At 40.9% G+C, this 20,055-nt stretch overlaps 1 long non-coding RNA gene across 4 annotated transcripts; it reads left to right on the top strand.

The window, feature by feature from the left end:
• Window positions 1-9,031: 9,031 nt before the first annotated feature.
• On the top strand, window positions 9,032-15,884 carry LOC140578556 (uncharacterized). 4 transcript variants are annotated; one of them, XR_011982824.1, is made up of 6 exons: window positions 9,032-9,118; window positions 13,498-13,699; window positions 14,363-14,465; window positions 14,653-14,843; window positions 15,065-15,264; window positions 15,374-15,884. It is a non-coding gene; the product is annotated as an uncharacterized lncRNA (long non-coding RNA). The 4 variants fall into 4 exon arrangements; XR_011982825.1 differs by having other exon boundaries at window positions 9,047-9,127; XR_011982823.1 differs by lacking the exon at window positions 9,032-9,118 and having other exon boundaries at window positions 12,604-13,699.
• The last annotated feature ends 4,171 nt before the right edge of the window (window positions 15,885-20,055 follow it).

Below are 20,055 nucleotides of genomic sequence, written 5' to 3'. Positions count from 1 at the left end.
ATATAACTGATTAATAAAGAGTATACCTCAAGTAACAAGAGGAGCTTAAATCCGAAGCTCCACTTGTTAAAATAAAAGTGTTGGCACAATAAGGCACCCAGACTAACATCCTGCTTGCTTAACTGCCAACACGACAGGGGGAAAAAAAAAAAAAAAAAAAAAAAAAAAAGAAGATTATTTATGCCAGCTTCCCCATGGTTACAGTGTACAGGGCGAAGTGCACATTTAGAAATCCTGCCCTGGGAACTTCCATGCATTTCCGTATAGTACAAATTGCCAGCTTTCCGGCAGTATATCACATGTCCCAGGGCAGGATTTCTACGTGCCACTTCCGTGGACTTTTAGTTGAAGATTATTTATGCCAGCTTCCCCATGGTTACAGTGTACAGGGCGAAGTGCACATTTGGAAATCCTGCCCTGGGAACTTCCATGCATTTCCGTATAGTACAAATTGCCAGCTTTCCGGCAATATATCACATGTCCCAGGGCAGGATTTCTACGTGCCACTTCCGTGGACTTTTAGTGGAAGATTATTTATGCAAGCTTCCCCATGGTTACAGTGTACAGGGCGAAGTGCACATTTAGAAATCCTGCCCCGGGCACTTTCATGCATTTTCGTATAGTACAAATTGCCAGCTTTCCGGCAATATATCACATGTCCCAGGGCAGGATTTCTACGTGCCACTTCCGTGGACTTTTAGTTGAAGATTATTTATGGCAGCTTCCCCATGGTTACAGTGTACAGGGCGAAGTGCACATTTAGAAATCCTGCCCCGGGAACTTCCATGCATTTCCGTATAGTACAAATTGCCAGCTTTCCGGCAATATATCACATGTCCCAGGGCAGGATTTGTACGTGCCACTTCCGTGGACTTTTAGTTGAAGATTATTTATGCAAGCTTCCCCATGGTTACAGTGTACAGGGCGAAGTGCACATTTAGAAATCCTGCCCTGGGAACTTCCATGCATTTTCGTATAGTACAAATTGCCAGCTTTCTGGCAATATATCACATGTCTCAGGGCAGGATTTCTACGTGCCACTTCCGTGGACTTTTAGTTGAAGATTATTTATGGCAGCTTCCACAAGGTTACAGTGTACAGGGCGAAGTGCACATTTAGAAATCCTGCCCTGGGAACTTCCATGCATTTTCGTATAGTACAAATTGCCAGCTTTCCAGAAATATATCACATGTCCCAGGGCAGGATTTCTACGTGCCACTTCCATGTTTCAATATAACAGATGCTTTAATTGCAATATCCTTTTTATTTTATTTATTTCGTGTATTAATTCTGATAAAATGGCTTGTAGAGTGGCAACCACGTTTCTACGTAGATATTTCACAGGAGTGCTTTCAAGCTGTACAGTATAGCTGTACTTATATGAGAAAATTTAATCAGATAACACCAAAACAGTTCAATAGTGCTTGGATGTGAGATCTACAGAAATACAGAATTACAATAAAATACTGACATGTTTGGTGAAAGACATATTTATTTATTTATTTATTTATTATGATTTATTTTATTCGTCAGGAACAGCTAGGCATCCATGAACAGTGACGTTGGTAGCCATGGACATCCACATCTGTCTGACGGGACAAGAGAGGGGAAAAATGCAGATTATCCTCGACCAGAGAACGCTCAACAGATAATATATAGAACATTTTCACATGTTTAACAAATTAACAATGAAATTAATGTTAACATTAAGAACAATACGATTTCGGACATCCGTATTGTACTGACTGCGCAGTTGCACCGCAATGCTGAGTTCCTCCTTTTGTTTACGTTCGGCGGAATCCGCATTTTACCCTCACCCCTCCCCGACTCCTGAACTCACTCACTCACTCATCCGGGCATGCACTGCGGTCTCAAGAGGAAACGCAGCTTTTTAATATAAAGTTTTTCTTGTTCCCGAATACAAATATTTTTTAAAGTATTTGTTCGAAATAAGTATTCGTAAAAGACACATTATTTGTGCCTTTCCGAATACCGTATTCGGGTTCGGCTCCACCCCTAGACAGCACAGAGGATCCCGAGTGTCACTACCGAAAATGTTACACCTACCGAAAATGTAACTTCCGCTACTACGCATGCGCACATTCATCACGCATGCGTCCACGAAACCACAATTTCCAGCACTTCTTTATTACGCATGCGTAATGTACACTTCCACAGGACCAATACTGCGCATGTATTTACATTTTACGGCAGACCGTGATTGTGTGATTCAGGGCGTGGACATCGTGTATCATCATTCATTGGTCACGTATTGTAAGATGGGTCATTGATGTTTATATTTGTAGTTCAGCCATCACTTTATTGTGTCATTTAAACCATATTGCTTTGCCGATTGTAATATTTGCATCTGTGTGCGGGTTGCTTTTAGTGCCTGACTGTAATCTTACATAAGGTTTTTCCCAATGGTATTGCTGAATAGATGCATTTTCTTTAGAAAATGTAATAAAATCAGGGTATATATTAATCTTGTGTACCCATATTGCTTATCAAGGGGCTGTGATATATATGTACAGCATTTTCTAAAAAAAGATCACCCCAAAACAATAGTTAAGAACTTTTATTTGCGCACAATGCTTGTGTAGTTTTATCTTGGTTTGGCCCAAGATAAAACAATCGGTCGTCTGTCAGAAACAAATATAATTTGCTTCATTTAGCACCACAAGACACAGCTGCCATAACTGACACGAGTGTGTGGTAATTACACTGATACAATTAAGAAAAGAAATGACTAAGGAGAAAAAAAGCAGGCTTAGTTTAAGTAACTTCACAGCACACCGAACTGGGAGTAGTACATAATGGTAACATTAAAGTAATGTCACCTTTGACTGTAAAATTGATGGCCATACCTTGGTTTTTAAGTCACTCCATCTGAAGCACATTGGGCATTAATGGCCTGTGCGAAATAAAATCTTTTAAAGTTGAAGGACTCCATCATTATCCGGTTAAATCTTCTCTTTCCTCTCGCTGTCAACATTAATTCTCATAAAAAATCAACAGATGATGAAATGTGACGCGATGCCGTAAAAATAGTACGCCTCCTTCCAGATGTCGCAAGCGTGCACATGCATAGTAGCGGAAGTTACATTTTCGGTAGGTGTAACATTTTTAGTAGTGACACCGAGTTCAGGATCCAGGATGGCTGCACCCTTTATCAACAGAAGGGAAAGTTGTAGTTTTATCCTGTTTAAGCACTACTTCTCATTTGTGGCTCATTAAATCGGTCGCACACACTATACCATCCAACTTATCTGTGGACGTGTTGCTACGGAGTTTTATAGGTGAAGCACTGCGCGTAATGTGTTATCAAGTGATATTGCTAACAATGGAAACCAATTAACCGGGCTAGAATTGTATTTCATGATTAGTCGGATTATTTGTCGGATTCAAGGTAGTTCGGGCTAATTGTAAGTGAACAAAGATAAAGGCCATTTAAACTGAGGTACCTTAAATCCAACAAGTTGTCCAGCTAAGCAAAAAATCTTGCTTTTTCATATGGGTCCATGGTATTGCTACTTCTGTGGCAAATGGAACTCATGTAACGTAATCTTGGAATCTGAAAATTGGATCCCAAGGCAAATGGAACACACTATTTGTTTACACCGGGGATAAGCTGATCGCCCTGAGGACGGCCGGCTTGTCGTTCAGACCTACAGTGTTACAAACCACCCCCTGGTCTAAGGTCGGGGGGGGGGGGGGAACAAAGATGGTAATGACGTGGGTGCTGTTGGTGCTGTGAGTAACCACGAGAAGGCATGATAATATAGTAAATATCTTAAAAGTTTATTCATACTATGTTCAATACCACAGAAACAAACCACTCCTGTGGCGAACAATGGACGGCGCTGAAGTAACAAACAGAACAAAAGTCTCTAACCCTAGAAACCTCTAAACTACCTGTATTATGCGGCCTGGCTAGCTGCCTGGCCCTTCAAAATATACATGGGTTGGCGCCCGCCCGCTACTCCTGCTGTGTCTAACAGATTTTCACCTACGGGAGGTATGTAGGTACGCGCACATGCTACCTTATCCCCACGTACACCCAACAGAACATCAACCAGCAAAGGTCAACAGCAGGAAAGCTGAAGAAGTGCCTTCCGGTCCAGAGCACTATTATACAGGAAGCCCCACCCCACCCCACCCCACCCCACCTGCAACCTGACTTCTTAATGAGATGATATCAAATCCTCATCAGCCTGAGGGGGGGGCGGGGACCTAGGGAAGAACAACACAGAACAAGAAACACACACATCAACAACATACTTTGCCAGAGTATGTGCCCATTGACCTGGCACATAACAACGGACATACCTGCTGAAATATAGAGGAGAACACACCATGGATGCAGAAGTGGGGGACAGAAGAGGAGAAAGAGGGAGATGGTGAGACAGCGGAGGCTTAAGCCGTGTCTCCCATCTATTATAATGGGGAACGAGCTGTCTAACAATGTGGACGAACTAACAACGCTAGCCCGAAGTCAGAGGGAGTATTGGGACTGTAGCCTGATGTGCTTCACGGAATCATGGATGAACTAGGATATTCCCAATGACAATGCATCTGTCGAAGGCTTCCACACCATTCAGGCCGACAGGGACAGCTCCGCAAGCAGTAAGCAGAAAGGAGGGGGGCTTGTTGTTCTTGTCAACAACCAGTGGTGCAACCCTGCTCATATATCAATCAAAGAGCGGATTTGTTGCCCGGACATTGAACTGTGTGCTGTTGGACTCAGGCCTTATTATTTGCCCAGGGAATTTACCTAGGTGATCTTGGTGGCTGTTTATGTTCCTCTACTCTGCTAACCCCACAGCTGCATGTGACATTGTTTATTCTGCCATAGCCCGGATACAGACTCAGCCCCTGAGTGCCTTCATAGCTATCTCAGGTGATTTCATCCATGTTACCTTGGAGGCTACACTTCCAACCTTTACACAGTATGTCGCCTGTCCCACCAGGGGGGAGAGAATTTTAGATCTCAACCTATCATAACCTGATTCACCTCACCCCCTGCTATGTGCCTATTGTGAAGAGGGAGCCACAAACAGTATTAGGAGGTGGTTGGAGGAGGCCTTGGTGGAACTACCGGGCTGCTTTGAGGTGACAGACTGGCAGGCACTTTTCCTGCGTTTGATTATTTCTCTCCGAGTTGGAACTCGGATGAAAACGGCACGAAACGTCATGAAAAATGTTACTTCCCGTTGAAAATACACTTCTTTTATGACGTTGATGTCGGACAGAATTTTGCTCCTGTGTCGTCATTTCAACATGGTGGCTTGCACAGTCAACAGTAATTATATTTTATACATATTTTAAAATGTTTATTTTGTTAAATGTATTAATAGTTATAAATGTAATTGCACATGTTCGATTTAGAGAATACCATATCATGACTGTAAACAGTATCCTAGCATGCAATATCAGATTTTTACCAGACTTGTTAGTGTCTTTTGTTTGTTTGTAGTTTGCCTCTCGAAAAAAGAATATCGCTATGAATGTACTAAAATATTTTGTAAAGCTTTTAATGTGGTTTGACTAGTTCTTGTTTCTTGTTTGTTTGTCTCTCGGAAAAAATAATCTCACTCCAATCTGCTAAAATATAAAGCAACAACACACAACAACATGTTCATGGAGGCAGCCATGTTTGTTCCGACAGGTGGTAGCTCGAACGGGAGATTGTCGGACGTGATGTGGAATCAATGGGCTTACTGAGTGAGGAATCAATGGGCTTACTGAGTGTATCTGTGGTTACATAACCATCTGTCCCAGCTTGGACTGTCCATTGTTATGCAAATAACAAGCCATGGGTAACTAAAGACATCAAAGACCTCCTCAACGACAAGAAGAGTGCCTTCAGAGAGGGCAATAGAGAGGAGGTGAGAATGGTTCAGAGATTATTGAGGGGCAAGATCAGAGAGGCTAAGGACAATTATAGGAGAAGGCTGGAGTGGAAACTCCAGCAGAATAGCATGAGAGAGTTATGGAGTGGCATGAAGACCATCACTGGATTCAGGCCATCCAACAGCAGAGGAGCTGAGGGCGGTGAGGACAGATCGAGCCAACAATTTGAATTTGTTCTTCAACAGATTCGACTCTGCAGTTAATGCCCAACCCCTACTCACTAATCTGCAGTCAACAGTTAATTAATTTTGCTATTGGTCTAAAAAAATCTGTGCCCTAAAACACTTCAGCAACATGCTTAGTGTTTGAAACAGAAATACATACAGATCCAAAAGGCAATGAATGGCATTCAGTCTGGAAGGGCATACTGTGGAAGGGCATACTTGGTGGAAGGGTTTACTGTTGCTTTACACCACCAGGGTTTGCCCATACTCCGTGTGTGTGTGTGTGTGTGGGAATGGATATATTGCAGCTCTGCAAAAATGTATATATTTTTGTTGTAAAGTGCAGTGTACTACTTGCTGTTGATGTAAATGGTTCTTATTATTGTAACCGGGTGATCTATGGATTGTGAACATAAGCAGTATAGCTGCATCTGGGAACAATAAGGAATAAGTTTTTGCGTCTTTAAGTAAGATGATGACATCATCGCCCAATGGAGAGCGCAAAAAGCAACCGTCTGTAAGCTCCATTTTTGAGCTGTATGAGCCGTGCTGCAGACAGTTTTCTGAGAGTTGTGGGAGAGTTTCCCAAAGTACCAGGTTTGTTTTCCCTGTTAATTTGCTGCGTGGAATAGGTAGAAAGCGATTTAATGAGGTGTATGTACTTTTCTTTCCACATATTGGTAAAGCGTGTAAACTGGATTGTATCCGTCTGTTCATTTTAGAGAGCTGTGTTTCAGAGCGGTTTACTACCCACGCCAAGTTTATCTGGTACTGTATGTGCAAAGTCAGTAACAACGTATTTTCATGTTTGATATTTGTTCAATTGTTAGCGGTGTGCTAATAATACTGTATTTGTGATCTTAGTGTGCCACTGCCATATAATTTCCAGTGTAAAACTGCCATTTTCCCTTTTATTACTGCATACTCGCTTATACGAGATTAGCCTTAAGTGTGTTTGTGTATTTTATTTTGCGTTTACACTCTACCAGCCCCACTCGGTATGGGAGGTATTTTCTGCAAAAAATAAAATTAAAATTAAAATGATAAAAAGAAAATACAATCTCCACTTTGCCATTTACTTCCCAAAGTCTGTGCGTAAAAATCCTGTACAAATTAAAATTAAAATGAAATAGCACTATTTGCATTTTAATTTTCCACTTAGATAAGTAGCTAACTTAAGCCGCGTGTGACTTTGCCATTAGTTTGGGAGACACGGGCAACAAGAAGAAAGGAATCGGCAAACGCACTGAGAAGCGCAGCAGTGATCAGTAGTTCCGCCCACCGCCCCGCTCCGATTAACATATATTTGCATGTAGTGAACTTGAAAATGAAAAGCCAAAGTAGGAAATGAAAAGTCAAATTGGAAAATGAAAAGACAAAAAGGGTTTTTAATTTTATTTTTCAATTTTTCACATCTGATTCATACATGAGTGGAAAATTAAAATGCAAATAGTGCTATTTCATTTTAATTTTAATTTAAGCCGTGAAATTTTGCGAATCCCTTCCTTCAGTAGCAAACCTTGCATCGGTCTTTGTCAGTCACGTTTCTGCACTGTCTAACACGCCCCCATTCGCCATTTTGAATGTATCGCGGATGTAAACACATTTGCTTAATATTTCATATTCAGTGTTTTTTTCTCCACAAAAATGTAATGTTTTATGTAATCAGTTATAGGCAATTTTCATTACCAAAACACGCTAGTAATGCAGGTGTTTAAGAAAGGAAAAGAGTCACGAACACCACAAAAATGTCATTGCATGGACATAACTTTATTGGTCATATTTACATTCTCTATGCATTATGAAGTTCTAAATAATATTACATACATAAAATTAATACTGATTTCCGCCTCATATCGGCGAGATGAATATTTAAAAAAATATTTAGCATAAACACTGCTAGAAAGCCACATGAAATGAACAGGCAAGCCATAACTTAAACTAAACTAGAAGTAAAATTCATATCCCTACTATCCCTAGCTAGTTTTGGGTTAGTCTACCATATTAACATAAACTAGAAGTGCCAGAAATCGTTAATTAAACCACATATACTACCATATACTAACCAGACGTATCCCAGCAAACATGCCCATTTGGGCCCCGCATGGGCAGGTGTGGGTTTACTGTGGGCAAGTGTGGGCAGGGCAAACCCACACTAATCCCACGTGGGGCCTATGCGGGTTAGCCCACGCTGGGCCCGCAGCAGTTTTGCCCTTTGGGGCCCCAATGTGGGATTTCTGTGGGCATGCCCACAGTTGGGCTGGCCCACAGTAAACCCACACAGGCCCCCTTTGGGCAAGCCCATGCTGGGCCCAGCAGTTTTGCCCTTTGGGGCCCCCATGTGGGATTTCTGTGGGCAAGCCCACAGTTGGGCTTGCCCACAGAAAACCCGCACAGGCCCTCTGTGAGTAAGCCCATGGAGGGCCTGCAGCAGTTTTGTCTGACAGCCCCTTTCTAATTAGAACTGCACACAGTCACGTACCATAGCATTTAATTATTATTAGTGATTAATGAAATTAATTATTAATAATTCATTATTGTCAACAGCAACATCAATAATTATTATTGTTGTTGATGGTCATTATTAATTAATTGATGATGATGATGGTTATTATTATTATTATTATTAATAATAATAATGATAGTTTTTGTTATTATTATTATTATTATTATTATTATTATTATTGTCATCTAAAGCTGTGTGTCTCATTTTGGCTGTGGGTTAGAAAACAATCCCGTCATAGAGAGTGTTCTGGCCCTGCCATTTATTTTGTGTGGTCACTGGGGACACGTACATTCCCTTCCCTGTGCCCTAGCTTCTGCGATAGGCTCCGAACCCCCAGCGATCCTGAATAAGACACGCGGGTACAGAAGATGGATGGATGGATTGGGGACACGCGCTGGGCGTTTGAGTGCAGTGGGAAGCTCGCGATCTCGAGACAGGCGTTTCGAATCGGAAAGACCGTTAGGAGAGAAACGACAGCGACAGCGATCGCTAATTAAAACAATTATTGGTCATCCCTTGATAGGACGATTTAAAGGTACTCCCTGTGAGTAAAATGTTACATTAATATACATGTTTAGCCGCATTCAGTTTAACCGCATTTTGAGTTGTTGAAAACCACAATGAATGTTAAATTGCGGATCCGTTCTTGTCAGTTCAATGCGTATCCGCTTGATCGGCTAAATATAGGTTATACTTAAATATAAGGTAATGTAAAGTATTAAACGTTCCTTTATATATACACATCTATATTGATGCGCAGTGGTAATGATTTAGGCTACCTTAAGTATATATGTTCAGGTAAATTTTTTGAAGAAAGACACTTTCTAAAATTAAACGAAACTGTAATCATGCATCTCCGCACAAGCAGTAATTCGTCTCACCAGTAAATAGTTATGAATTTCTTTCACATTATCTTTTTATTTTTTATGTGTAGTGTTAGTCATACGTATAACATCTACATACAGTGGGGGGGGGGGGACACCGACAGGATTCATGGTGTTCATGTGTTTCTTTTAATGACAGCGCAGTCAATATAACAACTGAACTAAACATCAGAACATTTCTTTTTATTACTATTATCCACAAAATGTGCATCTTCAACACCCTGGGAGCGTTTAAAAACCGCAGATATTTTTGTCAGCTTTTCAAGTGGTTGACACAACATATCTGACGCGCGCTCTCTGTCCGCTGGTGGGAGTGTGCTCACCTGTGTATGCGCGCAAGTGTTTGTGCGCGCGCATCGGGGCCGAACTCCGCCAGGCGCGATACAGAGAGCAGAGGAGAATTATAAACGCCCGACCGTATAGAGACAAAAATGACAAGCTGTTGTGTAAATAATATAAGGTTATTTAGTTTGTTTAATAAAAGGACAATGTTCTATAGGAAAGGTAACCTTAAATGACTTCGGTTGTGATCTGGCGCTATATAGAAAATAAAATTAAATAAAATTAACTTGACCTTCAAGGGGGTGCGCCCGCCCTAATATAATGGTGTGTGTGTGTGTATAGACTGGCAAAAAATGGCTATTATATATATATATACAGTAAAACTGGTCTAAGTCGCCGGCTTGTAACTCGTCAATGTGCACAAGTCGACGCTCAAGCAAAAGTACCGATTTTACCTAATGATGTTTCCTTTAAATTCCTTGTGTAAATCGCTGCTTGTAAGTCGTCAAATTCCCTTAGTCGTCACCTAAATCCCGGTCCCGAACAACACAAATGAATGGATTAAGTCAACATCCCAATCGCTGCATTCCTGCCGCCTGCTTCACACCGCCTGCTTGTCACCACGGCAATGTGGAAACGGGGAATCCCCACCTATCGCACTATATATTTATATTTACTAGTCGGCAAAACGGCGAAATAGACATAAGTCGCCGAAGTATCGACTTAGGTGTATCTCGTCAATTCTCTAAGTCGTCACTTTTAAGCTGGTCCCGCGAGTGTCGACTTAGACCGGTTTTACTGTATATATATATATTTTTTTTTTTTTCCAGATTGTCTCCACTGGCTGAAGAGTAAGTATTACTCAGTATTACTCTGTCCATAATTAAAAATATTCTTTGTGAATGTCCTTTTATAATATCTATTATATTTTGTCTGTCAAAGTGTTAGTTTAGCTATTTGAAACCTATTCTAAAATCACCTCAGTATTTGCAGCAACCATCCAACATATTTTTGTCCTGTCTCTTTGTGCTTTTGAAGTTCTGCAGAAATTTGCAGTATGTTTTCTACTTTTTTGCCTCAATTCCTGTAGTGTGGTGTGGTGTGAGTTCAGTCACCAAATGGAGGCGTGTACAGAATATTGTTTATGAGCTCCAAACTCCACAAAAAAACGACCTCGAGCCCGACTTTGCTCATCCCAGTGAATCCCTTGGAGCAAATTATGAAGAAACAAGTGATATAGACATAACTTCTGATACCGTCTCAGTAACTGAAGACAACAACATCAACAGCAATGACTTTAAAAATCATGATGACAGATTCAGATTTAGTGGGGAAGATTGTTTCAGTGACAATCATGACAATTGTAATTTTGATGATTTGCCCAATGAACTGCGTCAGTGGGTGGTGGAGTCGGGAGTGACACAAAATGCAGCTGATAGCCTTCTCAAAATTTTAAACAAACACATTCCCACACTTCCAAAATGTTCAAGAACTTTAATCAAAACATCACATTCACATGAGGTGAAAACAATTGATGGTGGGGAATATGTCCATTTCGGCATATTGGAACATTTGCTCAAAAACAAAGAGGGACTGCTATCACAAACTGACAAAGTCATGATGCAGGTGAACATAGATGGGCTGCCATTATTCAAAAGTTCTCCAAAGCAACTTTGGCCAATTTTAGGTAAATTCCCCTTTGAAAGGTACCCATTTGTTATAGGTGTGTTTTGTGGAAACAGCAAACCACGTGATCCCAATCAATATCTGCATGACTTTGTTGAGGAGGTTTTCACTCTGGAACAAGGATTCACTGTAGCTGAGAGGATGTTTCAGTTGTCTCTTGATTGCTTCATTTGTGATGCTCCAGCACGGGCATTCATAAAAATAACAAAAGGGCATGGAGGCTATAGTGGATGTGATCGTTGCATTCAGGAGGGCTCTTATGTGGGGCGTAAAATGGTTTTTCCAGAAACACATGCTAGTCGGAGAACAGATAAATCATTTGCAGAACTGCTTGATGAAAATCATCACAGAGGTCACTCAGTACTAAATAGATTAAATTTGGGTATGGTCTCACAATTTGTGCTGGACTATATGCATGTTGTTTGCCTTGGTGTCACAAGGAAGATGCTCAAATTTTGGATCAAAGGGCACCTGAAATACAGAATGGGCTCCAATAAGATCAATGCAATCTCAGAAAAACTTTTGGGGATGTCACAGTGCATACCTTGTGAGTTTGCACAAAGGCCAAGATCATTATCAGAAGTAGACCACTGGAAAGCTACTGAGTTTAGGCAGTTTCTTCTGTACACTGGTCCACTGGCACTGAAAGAAGTCCTCCTAACTCCACTTTATATTAACTTCCTTACATTGTCTATAAGCATACATTTGATGCTTTCTCCTACCCTGTGCGCCCATTACTGTGATTACGCAGATAATCTATTGAAGTACTTCCTTAGACAATTCAGGATGTTGTATGGGGTTGAGGAGATGGTGTACAATGTTCACTGTTTCATCTGGCAGATGATGTCAGAAGGTTTGGACCATTAGACCATGTGTCCGCATTTCCTTTTGAAAACTTCTTGGGCCACCTTAAAAGAAAGGTCAGAAAGTCACAACACATTCTCCAGCAAATAACAAATGTTGTAGAGAGGCAGTATACTGAACAGAAGAAATCAAATTACCACCCAGATAAACTTGGTGGAAAGCACTCAAATGGACCAACAGTGCCACATCTTGCTTCAGCCACGCAATACAAGAGGGCCACAGTTCAAAATGCTGTCATAAAATGTAAGAGGGGAGACAACTGTGTGATGATTGGTGGACAACTTGGTTTGGTTGAAAATATCTTGTATGATACCACTTCAGATGAAACTTTCATTCTTTTGAGATGGTTTTTAGATCTGGCCCCACTGTACACAGAACCAATTAATTCACAAGACATTGGTATCCACACTGTTTCTGAGCTTGACACAGAGGTCAAAGTGTACAAGCTTTCTGATGTTGAGAAAAAATATGTTCTGCTCCCGCTTGGATTTGGATGGGCAGCAACCCCATTGCTGCATTTGTATTAGAATCCTGTATTTAAGTATTGTATGTGTTTGTGTACCTGCCTGTTTTAATCCCTTGTTCAGGAAGTTTCAATACAATCATTTTAAGCATTTTACTTTTTTATGTTCAACAGTAGCTATTTATAGTGGTTTGTTATGATAGAGGTTATAAGTAAACCCTAGTAGGTTAGGCACCAAGTGAAGCAGCTGAACAGATTTTTATCAGTTCTTCCTTCGGCTCACTACGTTATTATTTAGTCTTTTTTGTTTTAAGCTGTCATAAGTGTCAGCATCTTTGTTAGTGAGCACTACAGTTTATGCTTTTGTTGGTTGTGTGTGTGATCTTTTTTTAAATCACAACCAAATGCCATGTTATTGTTTTCAGTTGTATTGTATGTTGGACTAATTATTTGAAAATAACTTGAAATTATTGAACAGACTGAGAAACAAATTACTACAATGTATACAGATTATATATAAGTATGCAATAAACATTTGAATTTTGTTTAAATTACTTTGTTTTAAAAATGTGTTGGTTTTTTAAACTGTTTTCATTGTCATTGTTAAAGTTATTGCATTTCCTTTTTAGAGATATTACAGTGGATGATCAGAAGTTATTCTACTTTTAAATGTTCATCTTTTTAAATGTACAATATAAAATAATCATTAATAACGTCTTTTCTTCATTACATAAGATGAACTCACCATTTTTCCATGTCGTGGATTTCTTGGGACGGGGAGAGGTGGAAGTTGTAAGCAGTATGTGGATGGCTGGAGAGGACACTTGCTATTGGCCTCCATATAAATTCCCCAATTATATAAAGCGAGCTCAGATGCAGCATGAAAAACCAGGAGCTGACTGGGAAATATATAAAGTACGCTCACTCTTCAAAACATGTAAGTAATTTTGATAATGTTGTTGTTATATTTGAGGTGCACTCACTGCAGCAGTACCCTTTGGAAATAGTGCCAGTGCTACTTCTTCCAAGCCCAGTTTGTACCCCTACCATAACTTATAGGCTGATTGGGCAATAGGTACATGAAGTTGCGTCAGGGTACCGAGGATTAATCTGTAGTTCGATAGAGGGCAGAGCTTGCACAAAAGAGGGTCCCTGTGTTTAACATTTGCATTTACATTTATTGCATTTAGCAGACACCCTCAGCCATAGACATAAGTGCTTAGAAGTCTCAACTCACAACAGAGGCCCCTGATCATACATTGTGAGTGGTATTTGTTCCAAATCACAGAGCAATTGTTAGTGTACACAGTCAAGAGGTCCACAAACAGCTAATCACTGTAGTTCATGAATGACAGATGTGTTTTATGATCTATTGTGACCATTAGCTAAAAGTTTAACAAAATTACATATCTTTTAAAATTTAGTCTAGAACAAATTTCATACTGCTCCACCTTAGAATGTCTAAGACAGGGGTCATGTTGGTGACCCCTGGTCTAAGAGTGCCTAAAGAATTGTCATTTGTAAAAACATGACAACAGAAGTTCATCATGGTTGTGCCAATCAAAACATCCCTGAAAACTGCAATTTTTGTCTTCTATAGTAGATTATATGAAGGCCCGAAAGAAGGCTAAAAAGGCAGAGACAACTTCTTGTCTCAATTCTGACAGTGACAGAATACTAGGGAAGTCTAATCGAATAAGGCAGTGAGTCTCTGTTTTTGCATTGATTATTTGGTAACGCTTTACATTAACTGAATCTTCATAATGCCTTTATAATCCATTCATAGAACATTCAGTGCACATTCATAATGCATTCATAAGCAGCATCTAAGTATTCCGTAACACCCTAACAAATCTTATTTTGTAACAAGTTGATTTTCATTTCCACCAGACCAAACTCACGGTACTCAGAGTGCCAGTCTTCTGAAGAAGAAAATATTATCAAACCTCGGAGGCGTGCTGTACCCATTCCACCATCCCCCCCAGTCCCACCATCTCCACCAACCCCACCAACTCCACCTGCCCCACCAACTCCACAAGCCTCTTCAATGGTCAGCTTATCAAGAAGGCCTACAGTTACTCGTAAGTAGTGATGGCCAAAACGACGCTTCATGAACCATATGCAGTATGGTTTGCTTTGGGGTATGCTTTGAGCCCTTTTTTGAACAGAGCACCACCTAAAACACATAGAGCCTACAAACAACTTTTCACATTTCAGGAGTAAATGCCATGCTTGCTATGCTTACTATTGTGATAGCACCATGAGCTTCTATATATAAAGTTATCACTTACTGTGTTAACAGCAACTGAACTGCACATAATAAGTCAGCTGGAACATCTTAAAGAAGAGGTGGCTGTTGTCAAGCAGCTGTTGTTATCGCTGACAAATTGCACCTCTCCAGCTGCAGTCCTGCCAGAGGGCATATGTTTTCCACTGAACAACTTGCAGGACCTAGAAATGGTGGAAAATAGGCTTAAGGAGGAGGCCTGCTACAGGGAAATGGTACATTTGGTTTTCTCAGATGCCATGTTCCATCACAAGTTTATTACATTTTCCATTACAGTTTGTTGCTGTCTTGTGAATACACTAATATATTATTACATCAATTTAGGTAAAGTATCTGGCAACAATTGGGGGTCCCAACCCATCTTCCAACACAAGACGCATCCTTTTGCGCATGCTAACCACCCCACTGGCCCTGCAGTTGTGCTGGCGGGGCTCTGGCCAGAAGGTGGCCTTTGGGGAGATGCTGGTCTGCAGAGCAGTCATAGGTACAGTATATAATGTTCATATGCAATTAGACCCTAAGAAGGAGAACAAAATCAAATCTTGAATTTAATTGTAAAGCCCAAATTACAGAATATTTTGTGACTAGGAAATACAGCATACAAGTTTTGTGTTTCAGATTACACTAGAAAATAAAGGCATGATGGTATTTCATAAAGAGATCAGCCTGGCAAGTTAACTTAAGATCAAGTTAAAATTTGAGTTCTGCTCCAAAGCTATTTTAAAGGCTCCACCTGTGACTTAACTAGACTAGACCTTTTGCAACTGACATTTTAGCTTACCCTAAAGCAGAGGTCACCAACTCCGGTCCTGGAAGGCTACTATCCAGTAAGTTTTCTACCCTACCTGGCTTCTGATGAGCTACACTAGTTCTCAGGTAAATACCAGGAGCAGGTGTGGCTCATCAGAAGTCAGGTAGGATAGAAAACTTACTGGATAGTAGCCTTCCAGGACCAGAGTTGGTGACCCCTGCCCTAAAGCCCTTTTCATCCATTCATCCAAAAAGTTGGAGTCATCCAAACTATGGAACCAGATTATCTAAACTCAGGAACTAAACTAGGAGCTAAAAGTTTCTTTTACATATTCCTGTTTCTGGAATCTGAAGTAGGGTAGGCAAATTACAAAAACAAAAAGTTTTTACAAATGAGGATGTACTGTTCTCCCTACATGTTTTATACTCCTAGTACGTAATTAACGTAGTCAGTCAGCTCCAGCCAAACTCGAATTTCACGACCCAGGAATTGAGCGTCTTGCTCCTTTATTAACAATGCTGCATGACGGGTGAAATTTTACGAGTAAAACTGTAACACAGAAAAAAGAAAGAAAAGTTTTTTTTAGTTTTCGCATTAAAGCCAGTAAATAACTACAGTAGTATAAAGTTAAAATAAAGTGCTGACACTAAATATTCATAAACACGATTATGATGCCAATGTGGTTGTCAATTAACATAAAACGTTTTACAAGTTAGCGCTATCACAACCGTTTAGTTACCTTTGTAGGATCACGCAGGCCCCACAGCCAGTATTTTATGGCCGCTGAGGGAGTGAGTCGGCCATGCCAAGATCTCCCTCCGTACCTCTTTGACCCAGGGCCCCTCTCCAGGAAGCCAAAGCCCGCATTCCAATGTTTATGGCCCTCAAACGGAGGACCCAGATAGTGGAAAGGGGGGGAGATCCTGCATCTCTCTGGAGTGGGACAAAGCTAAAATCATATGCCATCTATTGTGTATTTGATTGTGTGTTATCCTCACTATTAGTTGGCATCATTACTGTAAACTTGGTGGATGTGTATGTGTCAGTCACAATTGTCTTTTATTTTTCTTATGAATGTCCCATTGTATCTTTGCCACTTGGACAATTATATACATATATATATATATATATATTAATAGGCACAGATAGGTAAACACTGGGGTTATCCAACCACGTGCTCACACCTCTCTCAGAGAATAGGGGAAATGAGTTTAAGTGGTGTAACCAAATAGGTAGAAATGTTTGAGCACATAGTTATTTAGTTAATAGAACTAAGGAAGGCCCCCACCCCTCACCAAAAGGGGGGGGGGGAAGGGGTAGAAATGCGGTTGCTTATCTATGCCTTACAATCGTAAATCAGAGATTCGCGCTCTTTTCCTGCCTCCCTTTGTCTGAAAGAGACTATGCAATGTATGTGAAAACTTGTGTACTGAACCCCTTTTTAATAGCCGATTTGCTACATTTTATAATTTGGCAACGTATAATCAACCCTGTTCTTTTACTGAAGTAAAGAAAGTTACCCAAGCCATCCTTAATTAGGACACACTGTATGCAATGGGGTGCAGCTTCAGTAAAATGTACCTGAACTTGTCACAGCTGTGAGATATGCCACCTAGCCATGTATTCTGCACATTGATGGCAATAATAAGCATGCACCTCATAAGAGGAATTATAAATTAATCAATGAAAATTAGCAAAGGTTTGGATCAAAGGTGGAATATCATGTTTGGTATCAGTGTCATCCTAAATTATGTCCGAATGTGAATCCGGGGACGGATTATTACACAATTGAACCTATCCAAAGCTAAATTACTTGATTAAAATCAGCACAAAAGTTGGCCAAAGACCACCATAAATCTATGGGGACATTCGGGGAGCCTGCAACCGGCCCCTCGGATCCAGGTACCAATTCTCATTGGGTATGAGTTGGACCCTGGGTCATGAATATTCATGGGACCCATGGGGCATAAAAACCTCACACCCAGAGAATCAGGAGGAGGAGGAGAAAAAGTCATCGAAAAATGTCATCGAAAAAGGAGAAGAAAACGTAAAGCCTCCAATCCAAGACTGCGGGAGAAACTACGCGCGGAGAAGATTAAATCTACCATCGAAACTACGAAGCCTCTTCGCCGCGAGTTTCAACAAAAGACAAAGCTGATCCCCGCTGCAATCACGTAACTCACCGACAACTCTCTCATAGGCAGCTAGTACCGGCTGATTTACACTGAAATCTGGGTTGCCTGTTTAGATCCTAGGCTTGCCGTTGCAGAACAGTATTTAATCAAAGCTGATCACTGTTTCCTACTGTAAATCCATTTTCCGTAATTTCGTTATTGTGTTTGTATGTATTATGTTATGTTTAATGTTTGTCCTGTTTTAGTGTAGTATTAGAATAAACGCATGCTGTTCACATTTTAAATCTCCCTCTCTGTGCTTACAATAAGTCACTTTATTGGTCTGAATCCCGTTACTGAGCTTTGAAGTCCCACTCGCGTCCTCAAGTATCGCGAGACTCTCTCTTTGGCCAAGAGCTGAGTCGCTAGGTTACAGAGAGAAGCTAACCCGGTGGACGGGCAGCTATCTTAGACTGAGTAGTGATACCAACGAATGAATTCCATTCACATTCTGGACTTAAATCATCCAGATCTTTACCAAGTGGGACTAATATAAAGACTGTGATATCGGAACAACAACTCAAACCTAATATTCCCTATTTAATTGTGTATGAATTAATAATTAATTAATTCATAATCAATTCCCCTGAACATTGGTGGAAAACCATCCCCATTTGAGCTGTTCAATTCCTACATAATTGGTGGAGAATGCGGGCACCGATTTAAACTTATTGTGAGCACAAAATTTAAACTTTTACAAGCAGACAGTCGAATAGGCATTACTGTTAACGGATTGCATTGGTTGACGATTGAGCGAACCGCAGTCAAAGGCATCAGAACGGAACTACGCGGGTTCCCTACTGTGCCTTACTAGTAGTAGTTTGTTTAAATTTTGCGTTTTATTTAAGCATTTTATTTTAGGTTTCGTTTTCTTAACTGCAGTAAACGCTTATCCTATATCTGACGAGATTCTCAGGTATAGTGCGTTGTTTCCAGGATAGATTCGGACGAGGTTCTCCGTCTCTAACATCCTGCCAGAGATCTCTAAATTAGCCAACAGGAATTCCCGTTACGAGTTTCTAACCTGAATTCTGTTGTGTTAAGACTCCCTGAGTTAAGACCGATAGCGTAGCTAACTATCCTCTTACTCACACGTTTGTGCCTGCTTTAGAGAAGAGCAAGCTTAACGCCACCACGGGCAAATAGCCGGAGGGTGTGTGTGTTATTTAACGGGAGTCTGGTGCAGAAAACCCGCCGTGGTATAAGCACCATTCGCGACGTGACGCGACAGCACACTCGCTGCTTGGATCCGTCGCCAAAAGGCAAGCGCCGCCTTGCTGTCGTAGTAAGGTTCAGAGGTCTTAAGCCGCGCACCGCGCAGACCATAGTGTGCTTGCATTAAAGGTCGATTTTCTAGCATTGGCAAACCAGCATTGTCTAGCGATCGCCTCGATTACGAGTGCCGTCCACGAACGCCACCGTAATCACATCTGGGTCGGATAAGGCCGCAGGCCTGCCCCGACGCCACTGCAGGGGTCACAAACGCCTCCCACCGAGGGAGTAAAACCCCATAGAGCCTCTAGTGGGCCGGCCTGGAAGTACCACGCCATTTTGGATTGCGCCTCTAGGCGTCAACCATAGAAGTACAACGCCATTTTGGATCGCGCCTCTAGGGGTCAACCATAGGAGTGCTACGCCATTTAAATTGCGCCTCTAGTGGTCAGCTCCGAAAACACTGAATTGGATCCAACGGCATTGTACTCTGAGCAGAGGTCAACCATAGGACTACTTTTATGTAACTTGGTGGCATCTAATTAGTTAATTGTTACACAATCAACTTGTGTTTATGATAAATTAATTAGAATCTCATTTGATTTAATTTTACTTTTACTTTCCCTGTTTCATTTTAATTTGGGCTTTTCACATTTTATGATTTTAATTGCTCCCTTCCCCCACACAAGGACTTATGCAAGGGTTGAATTAAATACATAAAATCAATAATAATAAATCAGTTACTTGCCCTACCACCTCAGGCAGCGGTTGGGGTTCTGAGTGTGATCAGTCAAGCTTTTCCGGTACTGGGTGTTTACCATCCGCTCTAATTGGTGGAGCTTGTCCGAGTTGCTGCTGTCACTGCTTGC

This window comes from Paramormyrops kingsleyae, chromosome 15 (genome assembly GCF_048594095.1).
Source record: "Paramormyrops kingsleyae isolate MSU_618 chromosome 15, PKINGS_0.4, whole genome shotgun sequence".
Lineage (NCBI taxonomy): Eukaryota > Metazoa > Chordata > Actinopteri > Osteoglossiformes > Mormyridae > Paramormyrops > Paramormyrops kingsleyae.
The sequence above is the reverse complement of the archived record's forward strand: the minus strand, read 5'-3'. Positions and strand labels throughout refer to the sequence as shown.